General features: G+C 38.8%; 2 protein-coding genes across 2 annotated transcripts in view; one reads left to right on the forward strand and one right to left on the reverse strand.

Moving 5' to 3' along the window:
• Window positions 1-21293, forward strand: part of LOC128508315 (C-type lectin domain family 4 member M-like) — a 324096-nt gene that overhangs the window by 152475 nt on the left and 150328 nt on the right. The gene's annotated exons all lie outside the window — the stretch shown is intronic.
• LOC128508314 (CD209 antigen-like) overlaps window positions 1-21293 on the reverse strand; it is a 38646-nt gene that overhangs the window by 16559 nt on the left and 794 nt on the right. Inside the window, exon 2 of the mRNA XM_053479585.1 lies at window positions 19546-19645. The gene's annotated coding sequence lies outside the window, so the exon portion shown is untranslated. The remainder of the gene's footprint in view (window positions 1-19545; window positions 19646-21293) is intronic.

A 21293-nucleotide genomic window follows, 5' to 3' on the forward strand; every position in this document is an offset into this window, starting at 1 on the left:
TTAAAGTATAAAAGTAACGTAAGGGGGAAAAAGCATTAAGGATAAAAGCTTAGGCTGTGCCACGGGCCTATATACTGCACTAACACCTCATAAAAGAAAAGGGTAATGTGTTGTTTTTTTGTTGTATTTTTTAACATTCATAGTGATTTGGGATACTGTTTATGGCAATTGAAAAATAATTTTAGAATAATGCAAATACATTATGTGTACTACTGAGCATTAACATGTTTCATGGAGAAGAAGATATAATAACTAGTTGCCTATAAGTATTTTAATGGTGCAAAAAGTCAAACTTCAGAGGCATGTCATCGGTAACTTTTATTGGAATGTAAATGTACATCCAAGCTTAGCTGCAGGAATCTGTAAGGGGAACATACAAGAAAATTAGTGTACCCAGGGCGCAGGCTTAGTAACAATTACCCTTGTATGGTTGTCTACAATAAACATTAGTGCTGTCAGAACGAATGATTAATCCAAATCCAAAATTATATATATATATATATATATATATATATATATATGTGTGTGTGTGTGTGTGTGTGTGTGTGTGTGAATATATATTTCATTCCTGTTACCTTCCTCGCTCGTGCTTGGTTGTGACATTTCGCTCGAATCATGAGTCTCTATCACGGACATCTTCGTCTACTTATCACAACCTTATGAGTGTGTGACGTGAGGTCATGTGCAGATGCGATGGATTGCGTACCAACCAATAGGGTGTCGGAATGGTATGTTTATACTTCTCATCCAACCACAATCAAATTCGCTTCTGGAGAATGGCGCAATTTATGCGGATTATTTTTCTTTGTTTGTTTTTTGAATGAAAAGCTAAAATAATATAGGAGTAACGAGTCTATTTTTAAATTGTAAGGAGTAAAAAGTACAGATAATTGTGTGAAAATGTAAGGAGTAGAAGTAAAAAGTCGGCTGAAAAATAATTACTCCAGTAAAGTATACTGTAGATACCCAAAATTTCTACTTAAGTAAGGTAACGAAGTATTTGTACTTTGTTACTTGACAACTCTGGCAAAAATACCAACATACAGTACACACACACACACACACACACACACACACACACTCACACGTTGGGAAAGGAATAGGAAAATAAGAATAAGATTATTACTCATCTTAGAAAAAGCTCAAAACGTTCTCCAATTAAAAAATTAAGCCATCAGGACCAGCGGTTGATATTCTGGTTAGGAAAAAAGAAACAAACCAAACTCTCTCTGAAAAAAAAAAAAAAAACAGGAAAAAGGAGAATTTTTGGAGGCCCGACCTAGACATGAATAAATAATAAGTACAAGAGGGGAAAGAGTATGGAAATGGGAATTACCACACCACTGGGCCAAACATATTAACATATACCTATTGGATATTAAATTTAAATTCAATAAAATAAAGAAACAAGGAGGAGCGATAAAGCACTTGTCAGGTATATAAACCCATGTAATATAGAAAAGTTATGGACTCTGTGGACTCCGTGGACCCTGTAGTTGAAGCTTTGTGGGGTGTCTGTCTACATGTGTCTTTGAATAAACTTTTGCTTTTTCTTTACTTTAAAGTTGTTCGGATTTGTTTAAACTTTGGTAATGTTATGCCCTGGTCTGCGTCAGCCCGTAAAAGTAATGAAAAAAAAGGGAGGGGTGAGACCAAAAATCCCCAAAAGGTGGCTGTGAGCTTCAGAAGCCGACAAGGCCAAAACAATAAACAAAATACCCTCTACCTAGAACACTGTAAAAAATAATACCTTCTATCTACTCAATAAAATTGTGGTAACAGATTACAAACAATATTATTATTAATTAAATTTAACAACAGTTAAGAATCGAGTTAAAATTAATTAAATGAGCTCCTTAAAAATAACTTTTGAAAATGAGTAACTGCAAGTAGCGCGCATAAAAAAATTAAGTAAAATTTAAACAAAAATATTGGTTTAATTTGACATCTTCATAGGTCAAACCGAGGAGGAGACAGCAAGCCCTGGAAACACCTTCAATGTCTGCAAGAACTTTCACTTCTTCAATAACAATTCCAGTGTCCTTTGAACTGCCACTTGTAGCTCCTGTCCTGGTCACAATTATTGCCATCACAATCTGTTCAATTCCTATCTGTTCTTCATTGTCCTGCAACATTAAACAGCAGCGAGACTCAAAAGCTATGAAATATTGATCAAATATAAAAAATCTGAAACTCAACATTTTCTTTGATCATTGTTTTATTGCCCATTAAGGAAGTAACCAACAGTAATTGAGTTAAATTCACACGTCTGCTATACTGACTTTAAGAATGCTTATACTGAATTCTTTGAAGAGGTCTCCTGCATGTTCCCCAAGGAATTCAATAATGCAGCGGATGACCACCTCTCTGGTCAAATCAACAGAACACTGCTAAAAGAAAGAGACAATATCACTGTATTATCTTCTGTACAGCTGATTCACGGTTTAAATTGAAGTTGTTAGTATAGTTGAAACAGATTCATTGTGATTTATTACTGTAAAAATGCTTTGAAGTTCAGTGTATTTTATAAAGTGCTCTATAAATAAACATGACTTAATTTACTGAATGTTAACTTTGAAAGTCCATGAAATAAACGGAAGGAAGCACAACATGGACACCATGAATTGCTCTTTCAAATATTTGTATTTGTCAGCTTGTAATTCTTTAAAAAGGGGAAGTTCTAAATGCTGACTATGAACAAAATTTAATGTTACAAAATACAAAATACAAGAATAAGTATTTTTTCTTGTGAATTGAGAATGTATTCCACAGGCTCTATGACATTGAAGTGTTACTTTAAATATTTTTGTCTTTTAAAGAAAGAACCAAAGGGCCCATTTACTCCTGATGCACCACTTAAAGGGTATGACTTGAACAGTTCCTCCACCAATTCTGTAACTATGTCCTCCTCAACAGAACAGCTGTATTTAGCTAAATTTCTACTAAAAATTTGTTGGATTATGGGAGCAGAAGCTGTGCAAATAAAATTATTTTCCACCAGCTCATCAATGCATTTACTAGAAACATTATAAACACTTTCCAGCTTTAAAAGAAGTGATCCATTTATTCTAGTAATTTCTTCTAAGGGATTTGTTGATTGATTTGGTCCAGTGTCTTCACAAATACCATCACTCACATTCAAATCATGTTTTCCAATTATATCTGGCTTAAAGTCCTCAGGTGAATGGTAATTGTGCTTTTGACTTTTGTGAGTAAAAAATGTCCCATATATATTTGTTTTAAATGCACATCCAATAAACACACACTCTGTGGATTTGTGACTCTTCAAATAATTACCAAGATGTTTAAAATATTCCTTTTCACTGGTATAAATACTTAAGCAAAGCACACACTTAAGTGAGAGAATTACTTCCGACTTTCTTGCTTCATCTTGTGTATGATACCTTGAGAGATGTGTGTGGAAAGCAGTCCACGTTTTAAAGGAGCAAGGACAATCCAAATGGAGACACTCCACTGAGGTTCCAGCTGCCCAATGGTATAGTCTGTAATGTTTTAATAGGTCACCCCTAGTCGTTGCGTTATACCTGCAGACTTTACAGCTCCATTTCATTGCACCTATTAAAAAAAGATTAGAGTACATTTCACATTTCACTTCCAGTTTAAAGTACTATGCTGTGCAACAATATATGTTCGCTATGTAGGCTCGTACTGGCGAGTTAAATAAAGCATGCCTTGTAACAGGAAATAGCTACTCTAATTTAAAAACAGTTTATTTGAGTTACTTCAATATTATTTCTGTTTGGCGCTTTTCAAAGAAAATAGGTAAAACATAAGCAACAAAATCGAGTAAATTCTATTTCTGTATTTTTTTATTAATTTAATTAAATCTACAATCCCACAGAATGACTTTTTACGGTGTACCAAAGTGAAACAATTAACCTGCACCAAAAAAAATAAAGAAACAGAAATACAAAATTCTCCCCTTACTCCCTTGCTAACCACAAACCAAGAAAAAAAAGTGCAAACAAAATGGCGTCGACTCATTACTAAGCCACTAAATAAAGAATTAAATAAAAGTAAATAAAAAAGTATTTACACCCTAAAAAATGCTGGGTTAAAAACAACCCAATCTGGGTTGTTTTTAACCCAGCTGCTGGGTAACTATTGGACTAACTAAATGCTGGGTTAATTTAACCCAGCAAAATGGGTTATTTTTTAACCCAGCAAAATGGGTTATTTTTTAACCCAGCAAAATGGGTTATTTTTTAACCCAGCAAAATGGGTTAAATATTCAACCCAAATGCTGGGTCATATTTAACTATAATGCTGGGTTAATTCTACCACATAAATTGGTTAAATGTTCTACCCAGATGTTGGTTCATTTTAACTGGAATGTTGAGTTAATTCTACTTCACAAATAGGTTATTATTATTTTCATGTTTTACAGTGAATCTGTAAAAAAAAAAAAAAAAAAAAAAAACTACCCACGTCTATTAAACAGTTAAATTACTTTGATATACTAGTTTATTACAAAAAAAAAAACTTAAAAGTTTTGCAAACCATACATATATGCAATAAACAACATCCTATTAAATGTTCATAGAAAAAACGTTTATTTTTCAAAAGCACAAGAACAGATAATCAACAGCGACATCATTGCTATACTATTACTCACAAGGGCAGAATGGAGTAATAACACAAATAGGCTGAGGCAGCTTCTACAGAGCAGGATCTCTTTGTGACATTATATATCTTTTCTGCAGAACAAAACTATCCAGCCCTGGTCCCGTTTTAACATACAAACACTGTCTATGAGTTTTCAAGTAGGCCTTGCTATTTCATAGCAACATTACAAAAAGTCTTATACAGGTGCACACTACTTTAAATAGTTAATGTCAAAAATATAAAATGCCTTGAAGCACACATCAACCGCCCCAAGTAGTGTGCCATGCTCCAGAGCCTGTCCCACCAGAATGACGAATGCCTGAGAGCAGCGCTGGTCATCATCTCCCAACGTCAGGATGTACAGTAGGGGTACGGCCTTGACACTTCAGCCTGCTGGAGGTATTCCACCATGTTGGTGCCAACCTTAGAAATAAATGAAAGAAAGTTAAAAATTTGTTGAATAACAAAGATTAAACTGAATAAGACTATCAATTTAATGTGTAATAGGATTTATACTAAATAAAAAAATTACAAAGCTAGGGTATAGGTAACCTGAAACAAAAACATGGAGACAGCTACTACCAAAAATAAAATAAGCAAATTAAGCATGGCTTTTAGGATAAAGCTCATATTTATATGAGCTTTATCAGACTAGTTGGTCTTGTGGTCTGCGTTGATTTTAAGCTAATTACAGAGGAGATGCATTGTCATATCTGGTGTCATACTGGCACATTACAGTCACACAAATATTAATACTTCCATCTAGTAGTTATCTGTACAGCTGACTGATAGTTAATTTAGTCTGAGTCACAAGCAACTTTGGTTAAAGAGGGCTACCTGGTAATCTTACATGCAGCAGTCATATTTGCATACTACTTGCCAAAGGGGGAAAGGTGTAAAATATTGTTATAACTCGGGAGAAACGCGGGCGACTTTTGACCGCAGAGTAAATTACTAGCTAGTGAAAAACGGGAGTGTTAGCAGGTGTGTATATTTGTGAGAGGGTCAGTGTTTTGTAACACTCCAGCATTTTATTTTCTCAAACAGTGAGATTAATAAAGTTCTAATGCTAATGTGGTTGCTAACGCTAGCAACCTAACTAAATGCTAGCGTCATGCTAATACTACAGTTAACAGTGTTTTCACCTTGCAGACATTCTACAGAGAAAGATAAAAAGCTCAGATATCTTATCCGTTTGCTTCACACACAGGTGCGGTTCTTTGGCTAACTATAGCAGCTACTGTCAGCTAAATTATCTTACCTCAGACCAGCCTGAAAGTTTAAGTGTAACCTTAACACGGTAACAGTAATAAATGTTACATATATTAATAATATTTCAGTCATATGTGACTTGGGTGAGTGAACTTGTGTATACAGACCTTGTATTTAACGTCATTTTTCCTTAAATGAACAGTCAATAGCGGTGTGGGAGCTCAAGAGAGACACGAAGCTCTGACTGACAGCCGCTGAATACACGGTGAACTTTGGGGGAGGAGCCACCAAACTTCAACCCAGCAGCTGGGTTACACAAAAACTAGCCAACTCTCTGTAAATAACCCAGAAAAATGACCCAACAGCGGCAACCCAGCGCTTGGGTAGAAAAAACAACCCAGCGTTTTTTAGTGTACAATCCAAACCAACAAAACAAAGAGGGGCAAACACAAAATCGTAGTCAAAACAAGCAAAAAGGTCATACATGGAATAGGCAAACCAAAACCAAGCAATCATCAGAAGGGGAAAGTCTAAGCATAGTCAGGAACATAGCAAGGGGGTCATACACAGAATAACATTTAGAATCAATTATGGCAAAAACAGTAAGCAAAACACGGTCTGTAGCACTGTGAGCTCCTAGATTCCCAATCACCAGGCAGGAGGTGGGACCAACAAAGGATAGGCAGGGCAGCAACCAACAGATTTCAGGCAATGGCACACTGAGGAGGGTGGGACCTGACACAACAAGAGAAGACACACCCCTATCCCACCACCAGCAGAGACATAGCAGAGACGAAGCAAGCATAACCAGACACACAAAAAAACTAATAAATCCAATAACGTAACAGTAAGATCCAATAAAATCAACAAGGCATTGTCACCCAGAGAACCATTAACTACATATTTTTCTCTTTTTCGGACCATCCTCTGTATAATCTAAAGATGGGAAGTGAAAATACCAGATCACCATCAGTTTTGAAAATACTCAGACCAGCCCCTCTGAAACCAATCATGCCTCGTTTAAATGGCATACCACAAGCCACTTAAATCACTTTTCTTCCCTATTCTGTTGCTCGGTTTGGACTTCAGCAGATGGTCTTGACAATGTCCACATGCATAAATGTATCAAGTTGCTGCCATGTGATTGACTGATTAGATATTTGTGTTGATGCATCCAGTCTTCTAGTTTTTAATTCTTATTAAAACAAGCGGTTTCCTTTTAATCGATTCATAGACGTTTTTTAAGTCTTCCTGAGGATACCGAGAGTCACAGATCGCACTATTTAGGTTGGCTATAAAATCTTCACAAGTCATTTTCCTCCCTTTGTGACCTCCATTAAGATCAGCATTCAGTATGATCATGGCCCAGCTCTGGTAGTACACTACACTCTGTAAGGTGAGCGGTTGTCCAGTACATGTCAGGTACAAAGGAAATCCTGATTCTCAAGTTCATCATCTGGCCAAAACACTTTGAGGAGTGATCGGAGAGACATTTGATGCTTTCAGTGTTTCCTTGTCTAATTCAATGTTTTGTTAATTTGTGTGCACTATCTTCCTGCTCTGTTGCTGCTAACGCAACCTTTCTCTGTTCAACTCCAGATACAACTTCTTTATCTTCTGTAGCAATTTATTTGTCTTCTGTTACTACATAAGTAACTTTTTAATCGTCCTGTTGATCCATGTCTGACATTGTTAGCCAGGTTTTAATCCATGAATATAGAAAATTCTGTAACATCTTATGACACCTGTGCAGTGTGCAGCTGCTTTCCAACAAGCATCATCTTTATGATATCATCACATACGTCACAAAGCCATTACGCCATTCATGACATCAACAAGTCAGACCTCAGAGAATCCGCTACAATTCCACGGTGTTCTCGTGAGACTTAGGACCGCGTGGTCACTTTGACAAGCCGTTTAGCATGGCATGTTGTAAAGGGCTACAAAGCCGATAATCATCACAAAGTTACAGGTAAAAATTCAACTCTTATTTTCAGAAATGGATATATCTTATTATGAGTTTGTTAATACCTTCAGCAACAAAAGCATATAAATAAATAAAAAAGTAAAAAACAAAGTAGAGCTGTGAAAAGTCGCTGTGTGTAAAATGTAAAAGGATTCACGTTGAACAGTTTTATGTGGCACAACACTGCTCTCTCATGTCATTTAGTACTAATAATGAGGTTTAAAGGCTATTAAATTTTGTGATTGTAAGTTTAAACATCAAACAAGTAATTATACTAATGAGACATCTGATCCTACTCTGTTCAATCAGGGCTTTTCAAAGTATGTTCAAGTCATGACACACTCAAGCAGGTCTGTTTAACGGAAAAATCACATGATTTCATAAACAGGACATTAATATGTAATTTCTCAGTGAGGTTTGTATCCTCTGTACTAAAAACACTGGAAAACACACTAATCATGGTTAAATGAATACAGGGCAGCCTTGATATAATTTCTTACCATTTTTTTATCGAAACCAAAACATTTTTATATCAGACATTTTCTTTATTGTACACGGAGGTCACACAATTATTTTTTGTTTAGGATTGTATAGGGTTTGTGGGGTTATTTAGTGCTTAGGTGAAGTAATGGTGGTTTAAGGAATAAGCCAACACCCTAGTATTGATTATTTTTCTAAAACAGCATGTCTCAAAGGGTCCTGAATTCCTCGAGCAGGGGTCTCCAAATCCAGTCCCGGAGGGCCTGTGACCAGCACAGTTTGTAATTCACCAACACCTAAACACACCTACTGAACCTAGTATTGAACCCAGTTTGTAATTCACCAACACCTAAACACACCTACTGAACCTAGTAATTAACAGATTAGTTAAATCAGCTGTGTTTGAGAAGAAGAATCACCAAACTGTGTTGGCCCTCCAGGACTGGATTTGAAGACCCGTGTCCTAGAGCATTGATATTGGAGACTCCTTCCATAAATGATAAGTTAGCATTTACTTTTAGGCATTTTGCAGATACATGTTTTTGCTTTATTTCTTGTAAGCTCTCCGTCATTGTCATTGATTTATAATTACATTGATGATTTTCATGTGAGGAAAAACAGACCTTTTAACAGATTCATTCAAATAGTGCAGTAAAGTTCAAGGCACGTCTTCTGAAGTTGTGATACTTTTGTCCCAGCACAACAATAGCTCTCAGAATTCTCCCTTCGTGCCACGATTGATCTTAATTAAATGATGCTACATTATCACTTTATTATTTTTCTGTTCAGGTGTTTCTTGTGGCATCATTTCATAGCACTGTGCTTTCACACCATGAATCACCACAATACAGGTGACCTGCGCTCATGTAGCCGCAGCTCGGAAAGAGCTTCTAAAATCAACCGCTGGCTGTAATGTGTTTGCAGTGGATTTATTTCACTTTGTGTATTTTTTTAAAAAGCAATCTTTGGTATAATATGGTTTAGTATAATATATTGTGGCTGCATAAAGCATCCTGTATGCTGCATTTAATTTGCAATATACCCGGTATCCTCGAACCCTAGAGTGTTCACTTCCAAGTCAAGTCTGTTCTTTGCGTTCTTGCAATTGAAAAACGACGTGACAAACATTCTGGATTCTTCCCTTGTGAAGCGAGGGGCATGCCACTTAAAGCTGGTAGTATTTTATGGTAAATTAATATGAATATTAATTTATTTATACTGTATGTTATAAGAAAAGTAAAAAAAAAAAATATATATATATATATATTTACTTATGGAATCTTAAATGTAATTTTAGGTAAATTACTAATAATCATCACAAAAGCAATGTGTGAAAAGCCTGTTTTCATATTTTATCATATTTTTCGAGGTGCCAGAAGAAGCAATTGGGGTATGTTTAATGACAGTCTTTCTGTCTGCTAAAAAAAAAAAAAAAAGGTTGTTATTTTCACCCGGCAGTTGGTTTATTCTTTAGTGAACTTTCTGGATTATTTACTTTTGACTGGATCATGCTCAGAGCACTCATGATTTTATGGTAAGTTAATAAAAATGTTTACTTATTTTTTTTAATAAGTTGTGGTAGGAGCAAGGATTATTATTTTTTTTTTTCAAATTAACAAACAAAAATGTTTGATGTAAATGTTACTTATATATTAACTCTAAGTTATGGTGTGTAATCCACAGGTGGGGACCAGCATGATGGGAATGATATTTACAAAATACGGAGATGTCTGGATTGTCCTGCATTGTTCCACGTTTTGTGCCTTGGGTATGAGACAAGAGGGACCTGACAGACCTTTCCCATTGTTGGAGGCAATGCTATAGATACAGACTGTTTGGTGGAAGTTTGTTTTTTATCTTTGATGTTAACTACACAAAGCGATGTCTTCACACCTGCAAGTTTCTCCCGCATACTGTAAACTAGATTGATGGACACGACTACTCATCTGTTAAATTTTTGAGGACAACAGTTTTTTCACCCCACATTTAATTAAGAATATATATATATATATATATATATATATATATATATATAGTGTCATTTTAAAGAAAAAAAAATGTAATAGTTCAACAACTAATAGTTAAAATATTAAAATAGGGAATGTTTCATGTGGGCATTATACTGTGGCGTGGGCGGGGCGGCGGCTGACGACCAGCATGCCTTGCGGGGATGTCGGTGTGTTCACCATGATGGGGAAGGGTGTTTGGGTTAGTGGCTTCGGCCCTGTTTGTGTGTGTGGGGTTGTGACGTGTGAAATGTGCTCCGGTTCAGGCTGAAGCTGAATTGGATGTAGGTTCCTGAGTGAAGGTGCTGCTCATGCCATACATGCTGTGTACCTAATAAAGTACTCCCAGCCATTGCATTGGGCAGCAAATAAGCTCACTCGTCTCTCCACCATCCTTTCCGGCGATAAAAACGCTACATTGGTGTCAGAAGTGGGATGGAGAGTAACGGGTTCGAGTGCACAACGGAGGACCTTCTGAAAATCCAAGCGGGCCGCCGAGTAGCAGAGAGACTACTCGGACAGAAGAGCCGCTTTCCCGACGGAGCTAGCGCGAGCACACCACGTCAACCAACGCGGCAAAAAGAAAATCCCGGCGCTGGATCTCAGGGCGGAGGCCGGCGCTGCGCGAGCGTCGGAGCAAGATACAGCTCCGTGCGCCGTTAGCTGGCAAGGCGACCTGCCGCTGCACGAGGCCGAGCGCGCTGAGCCCATATTGGCGGTACATCACGGCGGAAGAGCCGAGCGACTGCCCGCAGCTCAGTGGCGCTCGGTTCGTGAACCTAGCCGGGGACAGGGCTACCCGTCGCGGCTAGGCAACGAGCAAGTCTCCGACGTTTCGCGGTGAGGCCGAGGCACGGGACCTCTGGACTGCAATGTTTTCAGGCCTGAGGGACAGCGTACACCAGCAGCCGCTAAACTAGCGCCGGGAGGACGCTTGGGAAGCCGCGCTGGGCTTTACGTCGACTGTGTGCTGGACGGCGTCTTACTGCGGGCGCTCGTGGACCCCGGCTCCACTGTTTTGCTGCTGCTGCGCTCTGGAGTACTGGGGCAAAGCAAGCGTGTTTGCCGACGGCTTGATCCTGCGATTGGCGGGGCGGGCACGAGTTTTGCTCCACCGGGACCGTCTTGCACCTTACCAGCCGCATGCCGAGGAAATATCGAACTCTGTGGAGGCCGGACCGCCTCAGGACAATGTTCGCGTTCATTCCTCACCTGCCAAAGCACGCCGGCGTTCCCACCGCCAGCGCCGACCGCCTCCATGCCTTCGAAACACAGTTCGTCATGGTGACCAGGGACGGTCACAGCTCGGGTGGGGGCAGTGTGGCGTGGGCGGGGCGGCGGCTGACGACCAGCATGCCTTGCGGGGATGTCGGTGTGTTCACCATGATGGGGAAGGGTGTTTGGGTTAGTGGCTTCGGCCCTGTTTGTGTGTGTGGGGGTGTGACGTGTGAAATGTGCTCCGGTTCAGGCTGAAGCTGAATTGGATGTAGGTTCCTGAGTGAAGGTGCTGCTCATGCTATACATGCTGTGTACTTAATAAAGTACTCCCAGCCATTGCATTGGGCAGCAAATAAGCTCACTCGTCTCTCCACCATCCTTTCTGGCGATAAAAACGCTACAATACGTTTTGTTTTTTTTGAAAACTTCTATATTAAAAGTGTGTAAACATTGTATTAAATGCAAAAAATGCAATTAAAATCAGATTCACAGGGGCCTCTTGTTAGGGCCCAAGCACTGTAGTGTGCTTTTAGGGACAGAGCATGCATCCGTCATGGCGTATTCGCATATAAAAACTCTCGCGCATGCACAAATTATATTTTTCCGATTAAATTGTCTATCGGACGCACTCAAGTTAAATTTTTGCAGTTATAATTGTGCAAAGATATCAAAGTAACTAGTAACTAAAGCTGTAAAATAAATTTTATAAAAGTACAACATTACTCTCTATTACTAGTATTCGAGTAAAAGTAATAAAAAATGGAAATACTCTAGAAAATATACAGTATGTATCTATGTACTTTCTTTTTGCTTCTTTTTGACAAAACTTGATGTCTGGGGCAAATAGAAATGATATTACTATTATTATTATTATTACTATTATTATTATTATTATTATTATTATTGTTACTATTATTTATTTTTTTGGCCAAATATATTTAATTATTTTATCATTTATAATATTTTATACCAAGACCTCAAATGAAGTAAAGCTGTATAGAGATAAAACAGAGGAGGTAAATGTCAGCCATTTACTTTAATGTAACAGAAAAATAAATGTCTAATTATTAAAACAAGGACCCCAACATAGTGGTTTGCTTCATACCTATTTATAAATTGGCATTGGCCAGGGAGCACTTACTGGAAACAGAAACGGTGACTAATCAAAAACATCTAGGTAATTATCATAAGGCGAAATGTAAAATTTGTAAATACAAGGAGCAACTAATAGATCTGATGCAGATCTGATCTGATGCAGATCCGCCTCCGAGTGGCGCAGTGGTAAACTGCTTGCCCTATCATCCGGAGATCGCTGGTGATTCGGTGAGGCTGTAACTTCTCGCAGCTGGAGGTCTAGAGCTTCAACGTTGCCGGTTCCCAAGTGACGGATGAGAAAAGAGAATGGTTAGGCGTTGGGCTAGCAACCCGCCCCAGAAAAAACAACCGCTATGGAAACAGCGAAAGTCCTGTACAATGGAGAACTCCTGTTGGCCTATGCACTGATTGGTGCGGGTAGGATATATATATATATATATATATATATATATTTTTTTTTTTTTTTTTTTTTTTTTTAATAGCCCAGTATGAATTCAATTCATTTAAAATATTTAGTTAAGGTAGCACCTCATTTTCAGTTTTTATGCCATTGTACTAAATGTAGGATATAGATTCAGTTCTATTTAATTTTTACTGACTTCAACCCATTAAATATATTTACTTGATTTTTCCAACTTTTTATATTTATCCAATATTTTAGGTGTAAAAATGTACAACACAATTTTATTTTTTAGAGTGTAAGGATTTATTATTTTTTATGCAAAATTCAAATGTACCCAGTGGAATTTGAAATACTCCTCCTAGCGAATTAATACAATTATCACCAACCCAGGCCAATATAATCTTAACACATTCACGAATGGAATTTTGATCTCTCAAATGGTTCAGCCATGGCAATGCTTTAAAATTATGGCAAATAAAAAGGAACAGGAAGTGGCTAATAACTTCTGTGTACATTAAGTTATGTACATGGAACCTTAGTATCATGTTAAGAGTAGAAAGCTGATCACATGATATGAAAATAATGACTCTGCGCCATCCAACTGGCAGCAGGAGGTGTGTCACTTTATGAAATCTCTAATATTTTGTCCCTTTCTATCACCGGATTTGGTTCAAAATGAGTCAAAATAATTGGAAGACATGGCTGATTAGAAATTGTGAAGGATTTTTTGATCATTTGAATCGCGCTATTTTGTTATGTTGCTATGGTGAGATTTTAAATAAGAATTCACTCATCTTTCACTCACTCATCGTCATTACCGCTTAATCCTGTATTTGAGGTCGGGAAGCCTAGAGCCTATGCCAGGAGACTTAGGGCACGAGGCAGGGTACACCCTGGACAAGGTGCCAATCCATCGCAGGGCACACAGACATTCACACACTACGGGTAATTTGAGAACACCAGTTAACCTACATGTCTTTGGACTATACCCAGAGAAAACCCACCAAGCATGGGGAGAACACGCAAACTCCATGCACACAGAGACGGAAATTAAGCATTGCCAGGAATCGAACCCGGACCCTGGTGGTTCTAAACACTACACCATGGTGCCGCTAAAATAAAAAATAATAGAAAAAACAAATACTCTCTAATCTTTCGACTGGAATGGCCTAATGTTCCAACCTATGTCACATGGAGAGTGGATCTGGTCCTAAAAAAGGCCACAGGGTCTTCACAGCGCCCCGTGGAACTTTGATAGAATCTAGCTGCATAACTCATATCCACTTGCACTTATATGAATGAGACTCAGTAAATATTTACAGTAGTTGATCAATCGGAATGGTTATTACCGTCGCGCTCACCGCCGCGTAAAAACGTCAGCGGCCAAAATAAATTAGTTGCATTTCAAAGTCATTCGTAAAATGGCCGCCAGGTGGCGCAAAGTGACATTTTCGCTCGTTGCCGTAAATACAACAGTGACCGTTATACAGCGTATCTCTGTATCTGTTTATTGTTATTTAAGTTCTGGATTATTTCAGGTACTTTAAACACATTGTTGGGTTGCTCATGTTGGCTCATATGAGATGTAGTTTACAAATAAACACCTGGTTGGGTTATTTTGACCCAACAACTGGTTTATTCATTATTCTTTCCTTTCTCCAAATATCAGCCTGCAGAATGTTTGAAATATTACTGTTATTGTGTCACAGGTGTAGTTTTAAGAGTTGTTTAGGCAGGAATGCGTGTGTATACAGCTCAAAACCTCCATAAGTTATTAAAGATAGCGGCTATTTAGAAAAAATGCCCCAGTGATTTCGGAGCTTCAGGAAATCTCCCGGCGCTCTGCGCATAACACCGGGCCAACTCATGTCGGAAAGAATTTATAAACGGTTTCTAAACGTGGGCTATTGTTTTTTTACTTATAGTATTTGTTGATTTAATTTAAATGAGGTTTGGGCTCAGGACTTCAGAATCGTGATTCTACTCTTTAATTTACTCCATAGTTTTAATCAGCGCTCAGCCGCATGCATTAAGTTTTCCAGAGTGCACCGGCAGAAGTAGAATAATGATTATGAACGCGTCGGGAAAACAGCAAGCAGACTTTAAATAAACGTTTGCGTTCATTTTCTGACGCGCTCAAGGTTACCAAAAACAATACAGAGCAGCACAGCTTACAACACTTACAAAATCACAACGTTTTTTCGTTATTGTGAGTGCGCTTAAATAAAAGTTAAGTCTTATAAAGGCATGTAGTCTTATATAGTTTTATTATATAGTTTTTGCACATTAATCTGACACAGTTTTTTCAGCCTGTCACAGCGTGCGCCCAAATCAATATCGCTCCTCGCTCACTAGTTAGGCGGCCTCCCCTTCAGACATGCGAAGCAGCGGGACCGCAGAATTACACATGACTGGTGAGCTATCGTTACTATCGTTGCCCGGGCTTGCACTCCGCGCTAGAAAATACTCGGGGTTTGTTGGGCTACAGTGGATTTTACTACGCGCTGTGTATGCAGCGCGCGTGCAACAACGCGGAAGTGCGGCATGCAAGCAAGGCAAATGGAACGCGCCCCAGGAACTTCAAAGGAGCGAGAGGTGGGAGGGGGGCGGTACCATCCGAGGAGAGCAGAGTCAGCGTGAGCAGACGGATGGCCATTGCACTCACACCGTGTAGTAAAATCCACTGTAACCCAACAAACCCCAATCATCACCAGCCGTGCCTTATTCCGTCATGTCATGTGGGCATTATAAGCTTTGTATTGAAAACTTCTAACTAAAAAGTGGCAGCTGGCACGCCTTATTTTGTTAATAGTCTAAATAAAAACCCTCCGATTTAATTTCCTATAGTCTAACCAGCGCTCAACCGCACGCATAGTTTTTCCAAACGCGAGGAAGTTTTTGGTGCTAAATAATGTTTATGCAGTATAAGAATTCCCATTAATCCTGGGTTGTTCTTTTAGTGTCACTATAGTGCTTTACAATGCCAGACAACATTCAAATACAAATGATTCACCCTCCCCAGGTGTGAATCGGCTGTTCTCACCTATACATTCAGAGGAACTGAAATGCATTTCTCCCCACTTTAAAAACCTCTTGAATCTGAGGCTCTTCTGGAGACTTTCAGTGATTTCAATTTGTGTAATTTTAATCTCCTGGATTCTAGATTCTAAAGTTGACATTGGTACCTTTTTTAATCATTGGAATGGAAGAACTTATTTTCCTTATGATAGCATAAATTGCATTGTTTTTAATCAGTCTATACACAATAATATTATTTGTTTTTTTTTTGTTTTTTTTAACGGGTATGGGGGCTATCTTGGTTCATTAATCTCCGTGCCTGGTTTAGGTTTAGTATTCAGTGCGCATCTGTTATATTACAACTATCATAACACTCAAATACCTTTTATTGGGGGTTAAGTGACTGATGTGCCTAACATTTTTCAGCTGAGCCTTTGTTTCACTGAAAACGACCGCGACACCCCCCTCTCTCTCACTCACACACACACACACACACACACACACAGAGCCGACCAAATCATTAGCACGTCCCTCCCCCAAACAGCACAGACATTTACTTACACCTGAACTGAGTTGTTTGAGTAACATGGGTCGAACCCGTTACAAATCATAACAGTCTACTGCATTTCATTCTTATAATAACGCAAAAACACAAGCGGGGCTGAAAGACCGACATCTGCTGACACAGTAGAACGTCCTAACACTGTTTTAATTTTATGGTCATTTATTTCAGTTAATAAATCTACTATAAATTTAAAGAACACAAGAAATAAGATGACACAAATCCATACACGCTTTTTTTCTAATTACAAGTGATAAAATCAAAAGGCTCACTGGCTCACACATTTATTGTGCTTAAATTTGATCCTAATAAGATTTGATTTAATTTGAATTTTAGAACAGTGGCAGCTGGAACACCTAAAACAGATGCAGGATTATTTTTTTTATAATCTAAATAAAAATGCTTTTTTAAACGTGGGCTATTGTTATTTACATGCAATATTTGTTAATTTAATTTAAATGGGGTTTGGTCTCCGGAATGTTGAGCATCAGGATCCTCTTCTTTACTTTCCTACGTAGAATCAGCGCTTAATCGCACGTATAAAGTTTTGTAAATTCGTTTAATGTTTAATAGTAAATAATGACCCCCGTTGCGCTGTACCACCGCTCGGAAAACCTTATGAAATACAAGTTTAGGACAATTATGATGATCTGCCACGGCGTGCGCGTGTGATGGGTGTACGCCCAAATCTACTATAACTACTCCCTCACTCCGTAGGCTCCCTGAATAGGCACCAAAGGGACGGGGCCGCTTATTTGTGCCGGCTGACGATAATTAACGTTAATATGATCTCGGGCTTGCTCCGCATTATAAAAGCAAGGCGCGGAGGTTTGTCTGAGGTCTGGGAAGTACGTGATGTAATGGAAAATATGAAAGGAGCATGTCAGTGAGGAGATGTGACGCGGCCAGGCACTTTAAACAAGGACACTAGAATTCCGCCCTTTGATCTCCGCGCTGAGGACAGCACGAGAAAGAGCTGCGCGAGCTCCCGCGGCATCTTCACTCCCGCACCGTGCCCGCCCTCGCAGCCCCGCTGCCGAAGAGGAAAAGGCTGCGAGGACGTTTGTGTTAAGTTTTTTTTACGTCAGCGAGGACTCGCGCCGGCCATCGACAGCGGGAGAAGCGCTGCCTCCGCGTGCTCAGTTCTGCCACACCGCGCACCAACACTTATTGTCAGCTGTGTGCCCGCATGCCAGTGTGGCACAGCCCCCGGAACTGCACATGCACAATCTTTATCCCTTTCTTTCCTTTCTCCCTCCTTCAACACTTTCCTTCCCCATTTTACCTAAATAAATGACCCTTTTCCCGTAAGACCTCGCCTCGTGTCCGTGCTTTATGGTGCCGCCCGTGCAACATGGGTCGAATCCGTTACAGATCATATCAGTCTACTGCATTTCATTCTTATAATAAACGCAAAAACACAAGCGGGGCTGAATGACCAACATTAGCTGACGCAGTAGAACGTCCTGACAATGTTATAATTTTTATGGTCATTTATTTTAGTTAATAAATCTACTATAAATTTAAAGAACACAAGATATAAGACGACACAAAACCCTACACGCGTCTTTTCTAATTACACGTGATAAAATTTAAAGGCTCACTGTGTTAACATTTATTTTGTTTAAATTTGATCCTAATAAGATTTAATTTAATTTAAATTCTACATTTGTATCGTCATTTTAGTTCTGTGATTATAAATTTGTTTTACTACAATGTTTTACTTGATTTTATCCGCTACTACGTGCAGTTCTAAAACTCTGTGTCTCATTAATCCAGCAGAGAATGAACTAAGGCATGAGGCGTCAGTCTGTAGTTATATAGCGCCACTCAACGGTAAAAGCCAGCAAACGCACAAAGCCAAACGGTACCGCCGAGCGCGGCGACGGTAGGACCTACAGTTCGATTGATTAACCACTGTAGATCTCATTAGGCTGATCAAACTCATCCAGTTGTTGTGGCATTTGCTAAACAGGAAGTCAGTGATTTTGCGTTGTTTAAAAAACACCCCTATTGGAATGTGATATACTTCTCTTAGGGGATTTATATGATTTTGACCGAACAGGGTCCAATATAGTCTCAAGACATTGAGGATCTAACTTAGTGTTTCATATCCTAAACGGGCCAGCCTGTGTGAGCCCTTAATCTTACGGTGAATAATAGGAAACAGGAAGTGGCTACTAACTTCTGTATAAATTAAGGGATGTACATCAAACCTCAGTTTTATGTTAAGAGAAAAATGCTGCTCACAGTGACATGGTTTCAGTGAGACTCAGTCATAGTGCCACCAGTTGATAGCAGAAAGTGTTTCCTGGTAAATGCTCTACTATTTTGAGACTAATTTAATTTAAAATCAGGCACAATAATTTGAAGACATAGCTGATGTGAAACGGATGTCTTTAATTGTGTTGCTATGGCAAGGTATTAATTTAAGAAGAACTAATGTTCTTATTTCTAACAAGCGGAAAGTCCTAATGTTTCGAACCATTTTACTTAGAAAAAACAGTTGTAAGTAAATTTGCTTAGTTTCATAATTTTGTGATGCTTAAAAGGCTCACAACAATATTTTCATTTATGAGCCGATTGACTAGACATGGTTTTGGCCTGACTCCTGCAGTACTGGACTATGTTCACTAGATGGAGGTATTTCCATTTTTCCTTCTAATATAGCTTCATACACATATATATACACACACACACACACACAAACATAAAAAACACTAAACATCTTACACACTGCTAAGGATTTTGGGCCCCATGAAAAGAATCTTGACAGGGCCCCCAACACAGCTGAGACTTTTTTCATATTCATTTACATAAAATCATGCACTTTCATGGTATTTTGACTATCATTCTCATATATTTAAGTCAATCAGACAATTGAACTTCATCCCATGTCCACACCCGTAATTTGTCCTCTGTAATACTGCACATTAAACTAATAATAATAGCCGCTCACCTTTTTCTTCATGTGGGAGCGCAGGGGCTGATTCAGGGGGTTGCTGAAGTTAGGGGTTGGGAGACAGCCGGACCAGTTGCTGCTGCTGGTTCATTTGACTCTGTTTGGAACGAGGCATGATTTTCACAAAGTGCGTTTGACTGCATTGAACGTTTAACTAAAACTGTGTATTGTAATTTTTTTTCCAGCGTTTTCTTGATCTAACATGGGGAAAAAATTGAGTTCCCTTATCATGCACTTTTAACACTAGAACTTTTAACTACTTACAAACCCACCTTTTCTTCTGAAATATTGGGTAACATACTGTCGACCCTTTGCCTCTTTCACTTGTCTTATTTTTTTCTCTTTCCGTGTTTGGCTTCCAGATTTTTGAGGCATTTTCACTTCTGCTGGCGCTATAAGTGAAGTCAAGCTGTTGCCTGGATGCAATTTGGGCGGACTGAACCATTTTATGATAATCAAGAGGGTGAGAGGGGCTCACGGACGTTTGTGTTTCCTAAACAAACACATTTTTTGACACCAGGAAACAGCAAATAGAATAATTTGAAGTTAATAATTTTTACTATCAGCACCACAATTTTATTGGGGTCTTCTCTGGGCCCCCTCTCAGTCATGGGCCCCGAGAATCGTCATCGTTTATATATATATATATATATATATATATATATATCAGTACATTCACCTTACATATTGTGTGAAAGTGACCATACCTAACTGTTATCTCTCTCTCTCCTCTGTTTTCTCCTCTCTCTTCTCCTTTTTCTCTCTGCTTGTCTCTTTGTCAAACAATACATGTCGCTCCTGAGCTGCCCGTGATCCAGACCCCCTCTGCCCTTTGGGCCTATTTGACTTGTCCTTGTGTCTTGCTTCTGGTTGGAGATCTAGTCGCATGGATGCCCCCTGTGGTCTGCTTGGAATGCATGTGGTGACTGGAGATTATCAGATTTGCGCAATTCAATTCAATTTTATTTGTATAGGACTTTTAACAATTGACATTGACTTTTTTACGCAAGGCTTGGCCTTGGCTGATGCTGACAGCTGTTCTCTGAGCACTTGTGAGTGCAGTCATTAGATAGTTCAGGACTGGAGTTTTCTACAGTCTATCTAAGCCTTCAATAACAAACTGGACTCAACTTAAACACTTTCAGCTTTCTAACACACAGTACGATTTCAGATCAATCCATGTTATCCTTTATCACCCAGAATGAGGATTGTTTCCCTGTGGGGTCAGGTTCCTCTCATGGTTTCTTCCTATTGCCATCTCAGGTAGTTTTTCCTTGCCACTGTCGCCGTCGTCCTCGGCTTGCTCATCAGGGACTATCTTATCATTTTGATTCATACACATTCACATTGCATACAAACTCAAATAATCCTTTTGATTGTGTAAAGCTGCTTTACAACAATGTTGATTGTTAAAAGTCCTATACAAATAAAACTGAATTGAAATTAAAGGGAGAGGTGGGGTACTGGTATGGATTGGTATTACATTTACATTTAGGCATTTGGTTTGTTTTGTAGTTTCCGTGATTGAATAGATCTGTATGTAAGATGTGTATGTCGTAAGGATGAACAGTCGATCGATCACATTACAGAAACCCTCTCACAGGCTGAATTGCACAATCCTGATTTTTTTTTTTTGTTTTTTGTCAGACTAGTTGATCTTGTGGTCTGCGTTGATTTTAAGCTAATTACCGAGGAGATGCATTGTCATAGCTGGGGTCATACAGGCACATTACAATCACCCAAAT

The sequence above is a fragment of the Clarias gariepinus genome, chromosome 20 (genome assembly GCF_024256425.1).
Source record: "Clarias gariepinus isolate MV-2021 ecotype Netherlands chromosome 20, CGAR_prim_01v2, whole genome shotgun sequence".
Classification (NCBI taxonomy): Eukaryota; Metazoa; Chordata; class Actinopteri; order Siluriformes; family Clariidae; genus Clarias; species Clarias gariepinus.